The sequence below is a fragment of the Scaptodrosophila lebanonensis genome, unplaced genomic scaffold, assembly GCF_003285725.1.
Source record: "Scaptodrosophila lebanonensis strain 11010-0011.00,11010-0021.00 unplaced genomic scaffold, SlebRS2 tig00000096-arrow-pilon, whole genome shotgun sequence".
NCBI lineage: Eukaryota > Metazoa > Arthropoda > Insecta > Diptera > Drosophilidae > Scaptodrosophila > Scaptodrosophila lebanonensis.
The window spans coordinates 3,038,121-3,056,828 of NW_022060567.1; the positions used below are offsets into that span (position 1 = coordinate 3,038,121).

General features: G+C 36.7%; 1 protein-coding gene across 1 annotated transcript in view; it reads right to left on the minus strand.

Annotated features, from left to right (window-relative positions):
* LOC115627552 (nuclear factor of activated T-cells 5) overlaps positions 1–18,708 on the minus strand; it is a 68,198-nt gene that overhangs the window by 48,074 nt on the left and 1,416 nt on the right. The gene's annotated exons all lie outside the window — the stretch shown is intronic.

Below are 18,708 nucleotides of genomic sequence, written 5' to 3' on the forward strand. Positions count from 1 at the left end.
TTTAACTGCGACTGGAGGTTAACAAGAAGACAAATTGCGCAATGTAATGGAGCTGCGAGCATACATATGTAAAACAAGAGAGAACGCTACAGTCGAGCAAGCCCGACAGTGAAATACCCTGCACCCAGACAAAATTCCGTCACTGAGGTATTTGCGCCCTTAGCAGAAGCAAAGAAGAAGAAGAGCGTATTTAATGCTGCAGTTTTTGGGAGTAGCACTGGAGTGAAATTGTTTCGCTAATAACTTTTCTGCATGTTACATACTTTGCACAAATCTAATATACTCTTTTTACCCTACGGCTACAGGGTATAATCAGGGGCAACAATAATAACATATAGTATTTATTTATTTATTTACTAAGCTAGTTTAAAGATAAAACTTTAAGCTAACGTGAAAATTATAGCTTGGCTACCAGGGCCTTAACCTATATTAATTTGTGATTTGCACTTTAACCTATATTATACAAATATTAACATTAAATTTAGTTGCAGGAGTTGGTTTTTTTTAGAAAGCTTAAGAGGATTTGGATGGAGTTATTTCCGGATAGGTATTTTATGCGTGCGGCTACTAGCGTGGGGCATTGGATATTTATCTGGCTGTATGCTTGACATCATGGACTCAATTTGGAGATATTTTGATTTAAGTATTGCTCGTTTGTGAATTTTGTGTGACCCAGTCTTAGTTCAATCATTTTGGTTTGGTCAAGCATTGAAAGTTCATTGTAGATTTTTTAAATATTTTGAATACTTGTTTTTTAGGGTAAAGATTGTGGCTTTGTTGGACCGAAATATAATGATTTTTATAATGTTTGTTGATGTCGTCTGTATTGTAATTGATTGTGGTGATGAGAGGACTTGGCGCTGATATCGGCAAGTTCATTGCGTTTAATATTAATATGGCTTGTTAGCCACATAAGCTCTACTTTGTTCGCTAAACGCATGAGTAGATTTGCTCAGAGCTTATCATAAATGTAACCCTTTTTGTTAATAGCTTCTAGGATGAACATTATTTCTATAGATGAATTTATTGGTAGAATTCCAATTGGTAATACATTAGTATTATTAATTTTAATATAACTCCAAAACATACATAAAGTGAAATTGGTTTTGAATTAATTTGCATTTGTTTTATGTATGTATAGAAGAGTCTATCCACCATGGGAGTAGTACAGTCGGTAGAGCACTCGCCAAAAAATGGACTGGTACATTCTCTGGTACAAGGTATGCGAGGAGGTGGAAATGGTCCCGTCCGTACGACATCGTGTGTAAAAAGCTTATGGAGCAGAGCATGAAGCTAGAACTGGTGGTGGTGCATTTCATTGGGTAGTATTGCACTAGGGTAGAACTATTAGTGCGGTACTGCTGGGTACATATAGTATGCAGGTATGTACTCATACGTTTGTATGTATACATACGTTTATGACAGGTCTAAATGACATGCAGAAGCCGCAGCTAACGTCAGGTTATTAAACTGCCGACGTTTGTTTGTCTACTCGTCTGAACTGAGCTGGAATTATCGGTATATCTATGGAATTGAGGACCATTGTTTGGTGGCAAGTTCAAGAAATCACGCCATTAGTGATTTTTCATAGCTTTCGTAATTACTTGGTCGATTGGAACCAAAATTAAATTATGAAATACATCATACATGTGCCGTGTCCTTATGACAAGTTCTGTTACCCAGCACCTGTTGTTGTTGTTGCTGTATTGTCACAACAAGAAATATATGAATACACAGGAAAGTGTTGTATATAATTCGTCTTATTATATTCGTTTTTTAAATGTTATTAGAATACAAATTTTAAAAATAACTGTAAATTGGTACAGGATTTTTTTGAGTTGGTCTTTCACGGCTTTAGCATGGCCTTCTTTTAATTTGCTATACCTTATGGGTAAATGGGCATTTCCACTAAAAAATGTATGTAATATCGAGACGATAGATTGAATGCAGGGATTTAAGAAAGTGCAAGAGCTGGGATCGAAGTGGGAAGTGACATCGACAAAACAAAGACTTTTGTTTGTATTTTTATCATGAGTTTTATTATTGTTTTCATATTTGAAAAAAGTGTGTACTCTGTAAAGGTTTACGATTCTTGCTTATACTTTCCAAGATACTTGCGTTCATACAGACGGACATGACGACTTTTTTTAAATCGATTCTTTTTTTGATAATTGATTTACAATTCAGGAAAAATGCATACCTGAATAAGTTACAGCTAACCCGACAAATTAAAGCTTAACGTCCGAGTTCAAAAACCCAGCAACATAGCCTGGCTATCAAAATTCCTGCCAGGCTCCAATTCTTTCGTTGCGAATTTAAGCATGACGGACCGCTTCTGAAAGGATGTTCAGCAAACTGGATGCATTTTATTGTAGAAAAATTCAGTTCAAATCAATTTCAAAAAATCAATTTTGTTGAACAAAATCAGTGAATGCCAAATTAGTAACATACTAATCACATCAAACCCAACCTTCATTTTGAACAGACGTTTAAACAAACGAACAAACACTCAAACATATATATACTAGGTGGGGTGAAAAGTAACCTCCTTGGGAATGAAAAAAATTTATTTTTAATTTTTTTTTTAGTTTATTCAATATAGTCCCTTTTTAGGGCTATACACTTATTCCAGCGATTTTCCAATTTTTTTATCCCATCGGAAATGTAGTTTTCCGGAAGGTCTGCAAAATACCCCTCTGTAGCGTCAATGATCTCTTCGCGCGAGCTGAATTTTTTATTTATCAGCCATCTTTTGAGATTTGGGAATTGATAGTAATCAGAGGGAGCCAAATCGGGTGAATAAGGTGCATGAGGAACCACTTGGAGTCCTAAATCGGTTATTTTTGCCATGGTTGCTATGCTTTTGTGTGCCGGTGCATTGTCTTGGAAAAAACAATTTTTTTTACGCATCATGTGAGGCCGTTTCGCAGCGATTTTGGCCTTTAATCGCTCCAATAATGAGCAGTAATACTCGCTGTTTATTGATTTCCCTTTTTCGAGATAGTCCACGAAAATTATGCCTCGACAATCCCAGAAAACTGACGCCATGATCTTTCCGACCCATTGAGCCTCCTTCGGCCGCTTCGGAGCACTCGTGCCGGCTTCAGTCCATTACCGGGCACTCATTCTGCTTTCTGGTGTATAGTAGTGGATAAAGGTTTCATCAACTGTCACCAATCGAGGCCAAAAGTCCACCCGATTCCGCTCCAGCATCACCAAACAGTCTTTCGAAGTGTGCTCACGTTCATACTTTTGGTCTGAAGGCAGCTTGCGCGGCACCCAACGGCAGGATAGCTTTTTCATATGCAGAACCTCTCCCAAAATATGGCGGGTTCGCTCAGTGCTTATCCTTGTGGCCTCTGCTAGCTCACGCACTTTAACTTTCCGGTCAGCCAACACCATTTCATGTATTTTTTTGACATTTTCCTCCGCATCGGAGGGCCTGCTACTAGGCACTTCATCAGTAGTGCAGTTTCGGCCACCACGAAACTCTTGAAACCAATATTTTACAGTATAGTCTGAAGGAGCATAAGCCCCATAATATTTGTCCAACTTTTCTTTCGTTTCCTTTGCTGTTTTCTGTCTCAAAAAATAATGCTTTATCAGAGAACGAAAATCGTTTTTTTCATGGTCGCCATTTTGCCAAAAGCATCAAAAATTATCAGCTGTAAAAAAAAAACTAAGGGCTCCATCGAGCTGAATTTTACCAAAGATACCTAAATATGAATGGACTATAAGGCCCCATAATCATTTTATCGATAGTAGCGCATTTTGGTGGTCAAGGAGGTTACTTTTCACCCCACCTAGTATATACAAGGTGGGTTCCAAAGTAAACAGGACTTTTTGAATCTAGCGCCCCCTGGTGGCGCTATCTATATGTCGACTGGTGCGTTAGAATCTGCTATCTTTATCGATTGTCCAGTGAGAATTTCCTGACATTTCATCGATTGGAAGTGAAGTTATTGCGTTTTAAGTGTCAGTATATTTGTGTTATCGGTGCGAAAATGAGCTTCAAAGAAAACATCGATTTATCGCATTTTGACCGAACATTTAGGCTTACGGAAGGTGTGTCCACGGTTTGTTCCCCACAAATTGACTGACAAATCGACATGCTTTTGGATCGTGCAAAAAGCTGTATTGAAGCAGAATCTCCTTCTGCTATTTTGAATAAAATAAATTGATTTTGCCGAAAAAACCATTTGTTCTGTTTTTTTTTTTTTAAAGTCCTGTTTACTTTGGAACACACCTTGTATATATATTGGTGTCTGCTACTCCAAAATCAAAAGGATGAAAAGAGATCAACAAAATAAAATAAACTCATTTGATCAATATAGAATCAGCCGCTTTCGAAATCTAAGGGTACATCCAGACAGACGAACGGAAATGTATAGATCGATTTGTCTCGTCATTGTGATTCAGAATATAAGTGTGTACATACTTTATGCGGTCGGGGAAGTTTCTTTCTCGGCACCAAGGATGTATAAAATATTTAAGTATCTTGTTTACTTACTCTTTGTTAGTCAATGTTCTTATTTTGGAATGTGATCTAGAAGCTAACGAAAAGCGTTCCAGTCGAAGTCTGGTCTGTCTGGTATTGAAGTACAGGTGCTTCAAAATATGTATGCTTTCAAATGGCGCTTTAATCAGTGACAACTTTAAAAACAATAACAACAGCCGCCCCCGCCGATACTGTGTATAGATAATGTTAACAATAACAATATGGCCATTGTAATTTGTTATAACGAGGTATTTTATATTATCATTCTTAGCACGGGTTCAAGGCCAATGAAATGGAGAGCCGTAACAATGAGCCAAGCCAATTGGCAGAATACGACATGAGTAATGGCAAAAGAAACAACACCAACAACAATTGCAATGATAGCAACATTAACAACAACAACAGCAATAAGGCCAACCTTTAAAAATTCAACCACTAAAGTATTTGAACTCAATTTTTGTTTCGAAGACTCGTCGCAAATGTCTTCTTTATACGTTTGTTTTTATTAGCCTTTTTTTTAATTAATAAAATTCGCATAGCGGTGTTTATTACTACCAATTGACGTCATAGCCAGCGAATTTTCGGGGCCTGCAGGTCTACAATTCGAGAGAGAAAGAGTTCAAGTTGAAGTCGCAAGCGCAAATTGCAATTCTCATCAAGACAACGTTGCTATAAAACCAGCTTAGCTGAATGACTAACTGACGGACTGGCTGACTGATGACTGATTGCACGGTTGAATGGCTGCTGGACGGGGACTCACACGCTGCCGCTTAACCCTAAGCGAAACAAACCCAATGACGCGCGGCAACGCGGCGCGCAACCGTGTCGACTTTTCTACGTCACAAGAGCGAGAATTGTTGTTTTTTTTTTCATTTGCATGGCGTTTCGCGTCGGCATTTCCGGGCAGTTAGGAAATAATTATAGAGCGACCTACACGCCTCCTTCGACACAGCGCCCAGCCTCTCGTCGCACAGTGGTAGTTTTATTGTTGCTCAGCTTTACAATATTTCTAGCCCAGAAGCAATATGATATTGAGCTTTCCAGATATAATTTAAACATTGAAATACATACTTCAGTCTAAAATGGTTTTTTTACTGCAGCGAAGGGAAGGAGAAAAAATCGTGTGGCCCAGGAATTAAAAGGGTCTTCATCACAAGTTTAAGTAAAACCTTTTCCGGAATCAATTTGTCTCTCAAGATACAGAAGAGAACTCTACAGTCGAGCAAGTCCGACAGTGAAATACCCTGTACACAAACAAACTTCCGGCGCAGAGTTATATGCGCCCATAGCATAAGCAAAGAGAAGAAGAGCGTACTTCCTTCTGCAGTTTGTTGACGTAGTACTTGAGTGAAATTGTTTCACTAATAACTTTACTTAAATTCAACCGATTTGGATGAATATTTAAAGATTAGTATAAAATATATATTTGTTAAGTGTACAAAGTTTGACAATATTGACAAAATTCTGTAACTGGGGGATGTGGACAATTTTTTTTTTAATCTTTAAAAAGTCGTGTTGCGTGGGGATAAGGAGAATCGACGTACCAAGTTTGGTGAATGTGAAACCGAAAACCAGGCGTTCATCCAGACAGGCGGAAATTTGTCTCTCGTCATACTGGTTATAAATATTTGTATATATAATTACATTATGGGTTCGGAAATGTTTCTTTCTGTAAGATACTCTGCAGTAACCAAATATATAATTTTCAACCTTCGGGTACAGGGCATACAAATAAATAGAACCATGAGGCACATAAACTCATAAATCCCAAATTTTATACGTACCCTAATAGCATTCTATTAAGTGTGATCGTCCACCACACCCTTTGGCAACTGGCTATGACTAATGACTTTGATGTTTTTATTAATTTTCAACTTTATTATGCGACATTTTAATGTCGATATACACAGATATATACAACAAAAGTGCTATAATCATCAATATATATTGTAATAATTAACTCTGTACATAAAATGTACAGAAGTATATTAGGTTTGCGGGAGCAGAAAATGTAACAGACAGAAGGAGGCGTGGCAGACCCCACAAAGTATACGAGCCCTAACCACTATTAATTGGTACGGCACGGTTTTTTTCGACAGTGCAACTTTCAATGACTCATATTTATTTGTAGGCGATGATTGCCCAAACATATTTATACTTTTTAAAAAGGTCATTGAATTACCTTTAATTTCATATCAAAACATGCACAAGTTTCATATCAACAAAATGAAAAAACTCAATTTAAATAAAACAACTTTCATACTACACGAAATATTTTGACCATTATTAATTGGTACGGCAACATTATATATTCATTAAAACTGAGTAACATCTCCTTTATTTTTAATAACACCCTGAATTCTCTTCTGCATGGTATTTACTAATTTTAGGCATTCTTCTGGAGTTATGGAATCCCAAATTTCCTGAATTTTTGATTTTAGTCCTGACAGAGTACGCTGTGGGTCATTCCTCAGCTTTCTTTTGATGATTGCCCACAAGTTTTCTATTGGGCTTAGATCTGGGCTTGATGACGGCCAATCTAAGACATCAATTCCATTTTCTTGAAGCCAATTTTTGGTTGTTTTTGCGGTGTGTGGTGATGCACCATCCTGTTGAAAGGTATATTCCCCACACTCAGAAAGCTTTGGTATTGATGGAAGGAGATTACTTTGAAGGATACACTTGTATTTTTCTGCATTTACAGTTCCATCTATAAAGTAAAGTTGTCCCACACCTTTGGCTGACATGCATCCCCACACCATTGTGCTCGTTGGAAACTTGACTGTACGTTTAAGACAATCTTTGTGATATGCCTCCGTACGTTTTCGTATTACTCGTTTTCGAGCATCACCGACACACACATCAAATTTGGATTCATCGCTAAAAATTATAGAATGCCAACGCCTCTGTTCCCAATTCTGCCTTTGTCTTGCCCATAGCAATCGTTTTTTCATCTGCAAAGCTGTGAGCAATGGTTTTTCTTTGGCCTAAAAACACCAACATATATTAATTGTACAGAAAAAATTATCTGTTATGCTAAGCAGGAACCGCAATCATACCTTATAGAAGCCATATCCAATTCTTTTCATTTGCTGTCGAGTCCATTCTCGTTTCACTGTTTTCCCAATTTTTGCAGACCATTTTGCCGATATATCTCTCACAGTACTTCGCCGATTTTCCTTTATTATACTCGACAAACTTCTTTTGTCACGCGAAGTAACTTTTGAGACTCGACCTCTGTTCGCTGTATTACAGTGTATATTGCCATTCTTTCTGTAGCTTTTCACTATATTTTGAACTGTAGACTTAGAAAGCATAAGACTTTTCGATATTTCACCATAGCTGTTGCCCAAATTTAATTTTTTTAGAATTTTAGCTCGAACTTCCTCACAAACTGGCTTGCCACGTGCCATCGTGCTCATAAATCAGGGAATAAAACTAAAACTACAACTAAATGTCATATGTTTTTACTTTTCCTTCATCACAATATTCTATTTACCGTTACTTGTCCAGTTTTTGTTTACATTTTACATTTTTCACCGTTTTTTTAAGAAAAATAATGTTGCCGTACCAATTAATAATGGTCAAAATATTTCGTGTAGTATGAAAGTTGTTTTATTTAAATTGAGTTTTTTCATTTTGTTGATATGAAACTTGTGCATGTTTTGATATGAAATTAAAGGTAATTCAATGACCTTTTTAAAAAGTATAAATATGTTTGGGCAATCATCGCCTACAAATAAATATGAGTCATTGAAAGTTGCACTGTCGAAAAAAACCTTGCCGTACCAATTAATAGTGGTTAGGGCTCGTATATATTCTTGATCAGCATGACGAGACGAGTCGATCAAGCCCTGTCTGTCTGTCCGTCTGTCAGTCTGTCCGTCTGTCCGTATGAACACCTGGATCTCAGAGACTATAAGAGGTAGAGACACCAAATTTTGCACAAAGATGCGTTATGTGCAAGTTTGTTTTATTTTTTTGATTTCCCCCCACTTCCCCTCTATGGGGGGAGACTATAAGACCTACGGACACTAAATTTTAGTCCCAGGTGCCTTATGTGAATACGCAGAAAATGTGTATTTTGGAATTTCCCTCCCTCCCCCTCTCCCATGCAAATCGATTTTCTCTAACTCCCGTAATTCTTGGAACTTCGAACTTAAATTTTGCAACTACCCCCAGTTAATTATTATGTGTTCGTATGCCAAGTTTCATCATGATAGACCGATTTAACAAGAAGTTATAGAAGTTATATATATTTGCTGCACAACCGCTGCTCAAGCGCTGCTATGTAAATGTGCAATTATACACCCTTTACGTGAGTTCGAATACCAAATAAGGTAAAATCGATCATACAATTTTTTTTTAATTCTCTTACTTTTTTTAATTTCTATAATTATTCTAAACATATGTACAGAGTATTTCAAAGTCGGGACACCCGACTTTAGCTTTTTTACTTGCTTTTTTTGTTGTTATTGACGTCAGACCCAAGAAAACCCGGAATTTATTTGCAAGGAGAAAAATTGAAACGTGAACCACTGTTCGGCGCGGCTATAAAGCTCTTTGGGGGGCGTTTCTGTGACTAAACTGGCAAAGTTTCAGTCAATTGGGCTCTATAATAGTCGAGAGCAACCGCGACTGCGACAGGAACAACAATAACAACGGCGACAACAGTCGACGGTTATATGGTCTAGACAAATTCTAAGAAACGTTTGCATTTCGACCTTAGATTTTTATACCCTGTACCCGTAGGGTAAAAAGGGTATATTAGGTTTGTGCAAAGTATGTAACATACAGAAGGAAGCATCTCCGACCCCATAAAGTATATATATTCTTGATCAGCATGACGAGAGAAATCGATCTAGACATGTCCGTCCGTCTGTCCGTCCGTCTGGATGAACGCGAGGACATGAAAGTTGGCATCCAGATTCTCCTAGGTCCGAGTAAGGACGAGTTTATTTTATTTTTTTTAATTTTCCCCCCCTTCCCCCGCTACAGAATTTCGTCAATAGCGTCCACATTTCAAATGCTACCTAAACCAAACTTTGCACACATAATTTATATATAATTGTCTACTGTTGTATTTAATTCGGTCAATTCTAAGAAAAGTTATTAGCGAAACAAATTCTCGCCAGTACAACCCCACCAAACTGCAGCAACAAGTTCGCTCTTCTTCTTCCTCTTTTTGCTGCTGCTATGGGCGCATATAACTCAGTGACGGACGTTTACATGGGTACAGGGTATTACACTGTCGGGCTTGCTCGACTGTAGCGTTCTCTCTTGTTCCTGTTGTTGTTTTGATTTGTTGTTATTCTAGCAGCAATACACCTAGTTAGTTAAATAAGACTGTCGTTCAAAGCGAGTGTGGAAAAATCGCAACGTAATGGAATTAAATATCGTGTGCTAAACAACAAAAACTGGCAAAGCAGCTAACAATGACAATCGCAAGAACCATCTATATAAGCTGATCATGCAATGTTATAGTACCTATCTCAAAAATCGAATGAAATTACTACAATAAATGAGTATAAGTAAATACATTGTTATTATACAGTTGATGGTAAAAAAACATACATTGAATGCTTATTATGGCGTATGATAGATGCGCTACCACATATGTACTCGTATGTATGTATATGGATTAGGCAATAGAATTAGTAGAATTTGAAAAGTGTATACCCTGTACTTAAAGGGCATATTCGGTTTGGGCATTTCCGTACCAATAAGGTAGACACATATATTATTAACCACAACGACGAGAGACAAATAAATCTAGACATGTGCGTCCGTCTGTCCGTTCGTCAGTCTGTCCGTCTGTATGAACGACTGAACTTCAAAAACGGCGAAGCCCACATTGATCTAAGTTGCTTATTATATTCAGCAGATCCTTTGGTAATGCGAGTTCTTGTTTCCCCCATATCAATACATAGACTAAGCTTTACGCAAAGCAAATAGAATAGAAATAGATATTTAATGGCAAGAATATTTAATGCAAGAAAAATCATTACCGAAACAATTTTATTTCCCAAATGCAGTGAAAGCGAAGGCAAAGAACACAAACTTGTCCTGCTTAGGACTTAGGCGTATATGGAAAAGAAGTTTGGTAGTTGTAGCTCTCATACTTTCCAAGACCTTCGCGTTCATACAAACGAACAGTCGGACATGGCTATATCGGCTCGTCTTGTAATACTGATCCAAAATACATATATTAAACTAAACTCGTATACTCTTCTAACCTTTGGGTGTAGGGTATAAATAGAGAACAATTTTTTAGAATGCCAAAGGTGATTGAGAGGCTGAAAAGGACGTACAAACATGACTATTTCAACTTGTCATCCTGATTAATAACAATCTCGGGTTGTGCGACTGCCAACTCGTTTATACCCTTATAAAAATATAGCGTAATAAATTCTAGAAATTATTAAGTTCAAAACGATAACAGCAATCGCGTGGCTATATTGGTTTCAAGATCCCATTGGTTACCGGATATACACATTTAATGTGCATTCATAGCATGCGTCAGGAAGTGGATTGTGAATTCTTTGTTGCGGATTCTTGTTCGTTCTGCCTGAGCCCTGCCTATTAAAGTGTGCCGATCTCTACTTTATGATCTTTCACGTTGACTGCAAAAAGAAAACGTATTCTTCAATGTTGGCCCACATTTTGCTGAAACACTTAGCCAGAAATCATTTAAAGACTGCCGTGCCGGTCAGACACTTCACTAAATTAATTTAACGCGCGCAGCCATAAAAGCTTTGATTGCATTTTATTGTTGTTGCTGTTGTTGCTCACAAAACAGAAAACAGAAAAAAATCAAGAAAATGGCTCGCTTAATTGTGGCAAAAGCTTATAAACAAAATCATTTGCTGTTAATGGCTTGATATATCGTAAGGTAAGTTAAAACAAACTTATCGGCCAGACAGTATTTTAAGTGTACAGCGACAATGTTTTTTGGGGAATAACCAACAACAAACAACAACAACACTAACGACTATAGTAATAGATACATTTGTGTATGAAGCAGCAATAAGTAACTTTAATCATTTTGTTTTGTGTCAACCATGAACCTCAATTGCCCGGCAGCAACAACAAGTGCTGCAGTCACTGACTGCTGCTGCTGCCGCCGATGCCGATGATGATGTTGATAATGTATGTAAGCCCATATGTATGTACAAGTAGTATATGTATGTATGTATATGTTTGTATGTATGTCTGCTCTCTCAAGTGTCAATGGAATTCACATTTGAATTTGAATTTCAATCGAAATTTGAATTTGAATTTGCTGAGCGCGTCAGACAACCGCAAAGTAATTGAGGTGGGTTCGCATTTTGAGCGTCAAAATCAAACAGAAACATCAACAACAACAATAAGAAGTTAATTTTATTGTCATTGAAATTTTCGAGTGAAAGCAGCAAAGAGCAAACCAAGAGCGTCCAGTCCCTCTCTCAACAGTGAAAGACACACAGATAGAGAGAGAGAGAGAGAGAGAGAGAGAGCAAGAGAGAATTCAAGCTGACTCACAGTGGTGCCCATTTAAAGAAAATTGTAAAATGCACTGCAAAAAATAAGTAATGCGATCGATGCACCAAAAAGTTGTCGCATAACAAATTTTCAATCTGTTTATTGCCATTGTCATTCGAAGAATGAGCTTGAACTCGTATAATAAGCTCATTAATCGAATCTGTTATCGAATAATAATTTTTCGATCTGTTTGTTGCTTCTTGACTCTTCAAAACGGGCGTTAATCGAATAGTATTAAATTGTACTCGTATAGATTAAAAGCCATGGTTCTACTTTATCGAAGCTAATAAGCCTTTTAATTCGAATCTGTTATCGAATAACACTTTTTCAATATGTTTATTGCTTCTTGACTGCACCAAAAACGCGTTACTCGAAAAAGAACGTTGAATTTCTCGTACAGATTGCTCCATCCAATCGGAGCAAATAAACGCTTTAATTCGAACCTGTTATCGAATAAAAATTTGTCTATCTGTTTCTTGCTTTTTGACTCTTCAAAAAAGGCGCTAATCGAAAAATGGGGCTGAACTCGTATAGATTAAGAACCATGGTTTTACTTAATCAAAGCTAATAAGATCAATTATTGAAATCTGTTATCGAATAACAATTTTGCTATCTGTTTGTTGCTCCTTGACTCTTCAAAACGGGCGCTAATCGAATAATGTGGTTTTACTCGTATAGATTATGAACCATGGTTTACTTAATCGAAGCTAGTAAACCTTTTAATTCAAATCTGTTACCGTATAACAATTTTTTAATTTGTTTGTTATTTCTTGACTCTTCTAAGTAGGCGTTAATCGAAAAATTAAATTGCACTCATAGGTCTCTTTTTAATCGAAGCTAATAAGCTCATTAATTCGAATCTGCTATCGAATAACAATTTTTCAATCCGTTTTTGCTGAATGCTTAATATTTATACATAACTTTTACATAATACATATCTCATATTTGTGTTAAATGTATAGTCTCTTTAATATTCGTTTGGAACCACTGTTCACGCTCGACTCACTATAATGCGAGCTAACAACCGCAACAAGAACAAAAATGCTATGGAATGTGAACAATAAGAATAATGCGAACCGATTTTACAGTGCTGTACAATTCCAATTCTCTAGCGCAACAGACAAATGTTTTTTGTTCAACCATTTTTCATACATAGTTAAGTTGATTAAATAAGTCTCAAATGATTCAAGTTCTCATTAAATAATGTGGAGAGCAGAAAATTGTATAAATTAGGCATAGCAGCACTGGGTGGGAGGGGAGGTGCGCGAGAGAGCGGGAGGCACGCTGACTAACGAAGTCACGAGACTCGACACGACATGCCATAAAAACAAATGAGCATGGGTGGGCGCGGGCCGGGCCGGGACAGGCCGGGGCAGACTTCTAAGTCTACTAACCACCTTTTCGTGACAAAGTTCATTTACGTTTTTTCCAAGCAACTGATCAATTGCATACTGTACTCGTACATTGGGCAGCAAAACCAGTCAACAGCAAACAGAATGTCGCCAGCAGAGATCCAGCTTTATACGACTTCCTCGATGACTTATATATACAAGTATATATATATACATATATACTCAGTATAAGTATATGAATGAATGAATGAATTCATGGCCATCGAACTAAACGCCAGTCTGAGCATTTGCGGTTTGTCCAAAAGGCAAACAAAGCGAACAAAAAACCAACTCACCTATGCATAACAGAGTGACGTATTAGCCCAGAACATTTACAAGTATAAAGGATTTGCATAAAAGGGAACATTCCATGCAATTCGGCTTAAATGGAACAGTCATCCCAATAATGAGTCGATTCATCTCAATTAGCGCAATATGGCTATACAGCCGTCAATGTCCTGAATCTGTTCTCGGCTATATCGCTGGTGTGAGGCATTTCGAAATTCGAGTTCTAAGGTTAGAATCCTGCAGCATCAATCTGTCCACAAACCGCGCTCAAAGATCGGTCCTGCTTCGTTTTCTAAAACGCCAATTGTTTTCTTGAATTTTAAATGGCTAGCTTTTCCGGTTGAGCTCCGGAAATTCCAAAGTCGTTCCTAATGCTGACGCTGATAAATATTGTTAATTCTTATAACCGAGTGACTGTGGCGCTTAATGATTTAAATTGCCCCTATTTCTTACTAATTAGACATAGCATACGATTCCGTTAATAAATTATACCTTCTGGAACTTGGGTCTGATTTAACGTTGCCCTTCTATTCCGAATTTCTTTAGAACAAGTTGGCAAGAGAACAATTTTATGAATTCCTTCACTTTTCAGGCTCATGTAATATATATAATATAATAAATAATGTATTACTCTGAATCAGTGAATCTGTCTGGAAAACGGCTAATCCTTTATTGATGAAACTTGGTATGTAGACTCCCGGAGTACCTAGGCAATACGAGTTTATTTTATTATTTGGATTCTCCCCCTACAGATTTTTACCAATCTATCCAGAATTTCACAGCAACCGAAACAACAACACAAACTCCTAAAACTTTTCTAAAACTTGAAATGAAGACAGAGAATTGCGAGAGAAAATATTGATTTTAGATTCTGAAACCAAGGTAGCCGGAAAGATTTGGCACGTTGATTAGGATGAATCCCCTCTGCCTCTTACAAAAAATTGCAGGAACCTAATACTACACATATATGTACATACATACATGTATGTGAAACTGCATTTTCGTCTGACTAGCCTCTACTGCGAAAATTCATTTTCAATCAAGCAGAGTGGGACTGTCTGAGTTTGTCTTCTTCTTTTTAGCAACAATAGCTTAAACAGCTCCACCCAAAATCTTCTCGACATACTGTTCTCTTATTGAAGCAGCAAGGCTGACCAGACAGTTCATTTCCTGACACGACCTTGTTGGAATTATTAAATTATATTAAATGAACATCAAGGCTAGCAAAAGAGGCAAAGGAAACGTGGGAAGGACAATAACGGAAATCGAATACTAAGCACACACCGACTCGACAAACAAACAAACAAACCACCAGACAAACACTGCTAAAAGGACGATGGCAGCGACAGCAATGCGGAAGGATTCCTCCGACCCACTTTATTTTATTTAATCTATATAAAAAGAAGTAACCACTTGGCTTTGGACGGTTTTACCAATCAGAATTTTCGATGGCAGAGTAAGTGGAACAGCTCCTTCATTTGTAGCTGTTTTTGTGTGAAATGTGGCGAACCGGAACAACAAGAACACCTTCATCTTCCCCCCACCATCATCAAATAATCGTAGGTGTGCACAAATGTACAAGTATATGAGGTCGGCCTGCGCCGTATAATACTAATTGGATACATACATACAAGAAAAAAAAGACAGCACTAATTTTTAAAATTATAATTTAATTATAGAATTAACTTTTTCTCAAAAGGGCCAATATCTTCATGTAAGTAGAAGCTGTGCATCCTAAAGTATAGAGGACTTTTTATACCCTAAAAGAGTATACTAGTTTTGTGCGAGTGTACATGGAACACACAGAAGGAGGCGTGGCAGACCCCATAAAATATATATATTCTTGATCAGCATGACAAGCCGAGTCGATATAGCCATGTCCGTCTATCCGTCCGTCTGTCTGTATGAACGCAAGGATCTCAGAAAGTATAAGAGCTAGAGTAACCAAACTTGGTATACAGATTCTCCTGAGCCCGAGAAAGGACGAGTTTGTTCATCAAATTAATTAATTAAATTAATTATATTTTTTTACTAATTCTTTTTTGTGGCGTGGTACAGGGTATTTAAGATTTGAGCCTGCTCGACTTTAGCATTCCTTTCTTGTTTCTAATATTCCTTTCTGGTAGCACTACATGTTAATGGATGACTCCTTTAGTTAGGTATATCTTTTATATTTAATGACATTCGGATGGATGGAAGCCAAGCTATCCCACACAAAGTAACACTGTGTTTGCGGTTTTGGTACAAAAATGTCCAACGAAATATTAAGACCAGATTTCAACTTGGTACAACTTTTTTCGAAACGTTCCAATTGATGAAACAAGTTTATGGTGATAATTGATTAGCTCGTAGCAGTGTCCACGAGGTTCAAAAATGATTGCGATGACTGGAATGAACTACAAACATGTCGGAAAACCAAAGATCGCGCGAATTCATCAAAAATGACTCCAAATCTTCTGTGAAATTAATGCAAATATTTCAACCGAACTGCAAATGGTGTGTTCTTGCTTTGATCTGACAACCAAAAATTGCTTAGCATTCAACATTCGACAGATATCATTAGAAAGTAAAAAAAGATAGAACTTCAAGTACATAATTGTACCTGTTGATCAAAATGCCGAATAGATGTACCCAGATGAACCAAATCCGTAAAAAGTCTTTTGGAGGAGTCAGCAGCCAAGACAATATTGATCTGCTTCTACTTTTCGAAGCAAATTGCTTACCATAAACCCGCTGCCAGCTGGTCAAGCAGTTAATACTGTGTCTTATGTTGATAATTTGAAGCACTTGGTGCATCGAAAATACGGAAAATTGTATTGAATTGTTCGGCCCAAATTTTGTGGAGGGAGGCTGGTGACTGATTTTTTAATTTTTTTCTTATAAAAATTTAATTTTATGACCGTGTGACCATTACCTCTTTGAAAAATTGCACTTGATCATGAAATGAAAGCATCATAGCGACGCCGAAGCTATCGAATAGACTTGTATCGTATTGTCTTATATCCTTGTATTTATATTGACAATAACTTGTGTTAATTATTTGCCTAATTGTGAAGATAGTTTTTAAAAGTAATATAATACTAAAAACATACCCGTAAGGCTTTTTGTAATCGAAGCTATATTTCAATAACAATTTTGACAATTTATTTTCACATGTATTCTACTTTTTATGAAATTTTATCACAAAAACATCAGGAAAAAAACACTAATGGTTGTGCTAAAAATACTTTTGTGTAGACTCTGTTGAAATTACATTAATATGTTGGGAGTTAAAAGACAACGCATTAATTTCAAGTTCTGTTGAAATCTTAATCAATAATAAATTGTAAGAGCAGAACAGAACAGGCTACAAACGGTTTCTAAAACAAACGATTGAGTTTTTTATTCATATATGTATAGAAATGAGGGAATCAAAACTGAAATATGGTTTTATATAAATAAACACAAATAATCACGTAAAGGCACTAATGAAGGCTTACAACGATTTTTGTGTACGCTTTTAAATGGAGAATGAATCCTCATTGACCTCTCATTGACTATTAAAGCCATTAAATAATATATAAAAAATTTGCCATTAAACTAAAAAGTTAATAGTTTACCAATACTGGTAACTCATAACGGTAAGCCTAAACATCAAGTGAATACTATATAAAAAATTTGCCATTAAACTAAAAAGTTAAAAATTTACTTATACTGGTAAATTAAAGCATTAGAAAATTCTATAAGTATAAGTATATTTTTCATGCGATTAAAACATATTTCAAAACCAATTTGAGTAGAATACTACATTTTAATTGCTGGAAAAGTTATTCCAGGAAAGTGAAACGTCTATTTAATATTGATTTCGTGATCAAAGGAAAATGAAAACAGCGCCGCATAACTAGAGATCTAACTAGAGCAGTTAGTGTGGAAGGTCTCTTCAACTTGGTCAGGCATTCCGTTTTTTTTTTTTTTTTTTTTTTTTTTTTTTTTTTTTTTTTTTTTTTTTTTTTTGATCTAGTGTTCCTAACAATTAATTGTTTACCAACAGCTTAACAGATAGGTATTTCAAGAACAATACGTATCCACTAATGAGGGGAACAATAATAATGAGAGGGAATATGCTCACAGCTACATAATTGGTATCGTAATGAGGTATCGAAGATCACTTTTGAATCCCTTTTAATAGTCGGTTCAGTTCGGTCCGGTAATTTAATTTAGTCATTGTTTGTAAGGAGCACGTTCTAAAGCCTATAACGTCGTTATTTTCGCATACGATTCCAAATTGAAAATATACATAGTATATGGCTCAAATGGGATTAAATACGTGCTACGCAAACCGAATACCGAGCGCGAAAATAAGAACCTAAGGCCGTTAACTGGCGAAGGTGAAATGACTGTTTGGGCCTGTACGGCATCCTCTGTTGTCGAGAAACTGGTTTTTATCGACGAAATCATGGACAGCACAATGTACTTTTACATTTTTGAAGAAAACTTGATTCAAAGTGCCGACTTTTTAGGTCTACGTGATCGTTTTCGGAAACTTAAATCGGGAGTTATGCTGACCTGACTGCTTTGGTATTCTCCCAATCTGATAAGTCCGCCAGACCAGTCTCCAGACATAAACATTATTTGCAAGGCAAGATTTGATAGAGGAGGAATGCAAAAAAAAAAAAGAAGCTTATTACAAGAAATACAACATTTTCTTGTTGTCCTTAAAAAGAAAGGTAGCCACAAAGGATCTCAAAAATGGATTAATATTTTAAAGCGGAGTGCAGTGCACGAAATAATCTGTGTCCAGAAATTAGAGCACCTGTGGCGTCTTTTCTAGGGATTCAGTTCCTTTATAAATATAGCAGCTTTATGTAGCGACTGTATGTAATCACCTGTAAACCACAGAGTGTACATATGTATGTACATCTACATATGTATACATATGTATATGAATGTTTGTTGTTGGCTGACCAGCTGTGGCCGTGAACCTTATCAAAGTGTCCAAATAGAAATACGAAAGCGTGAAAACAAATATTC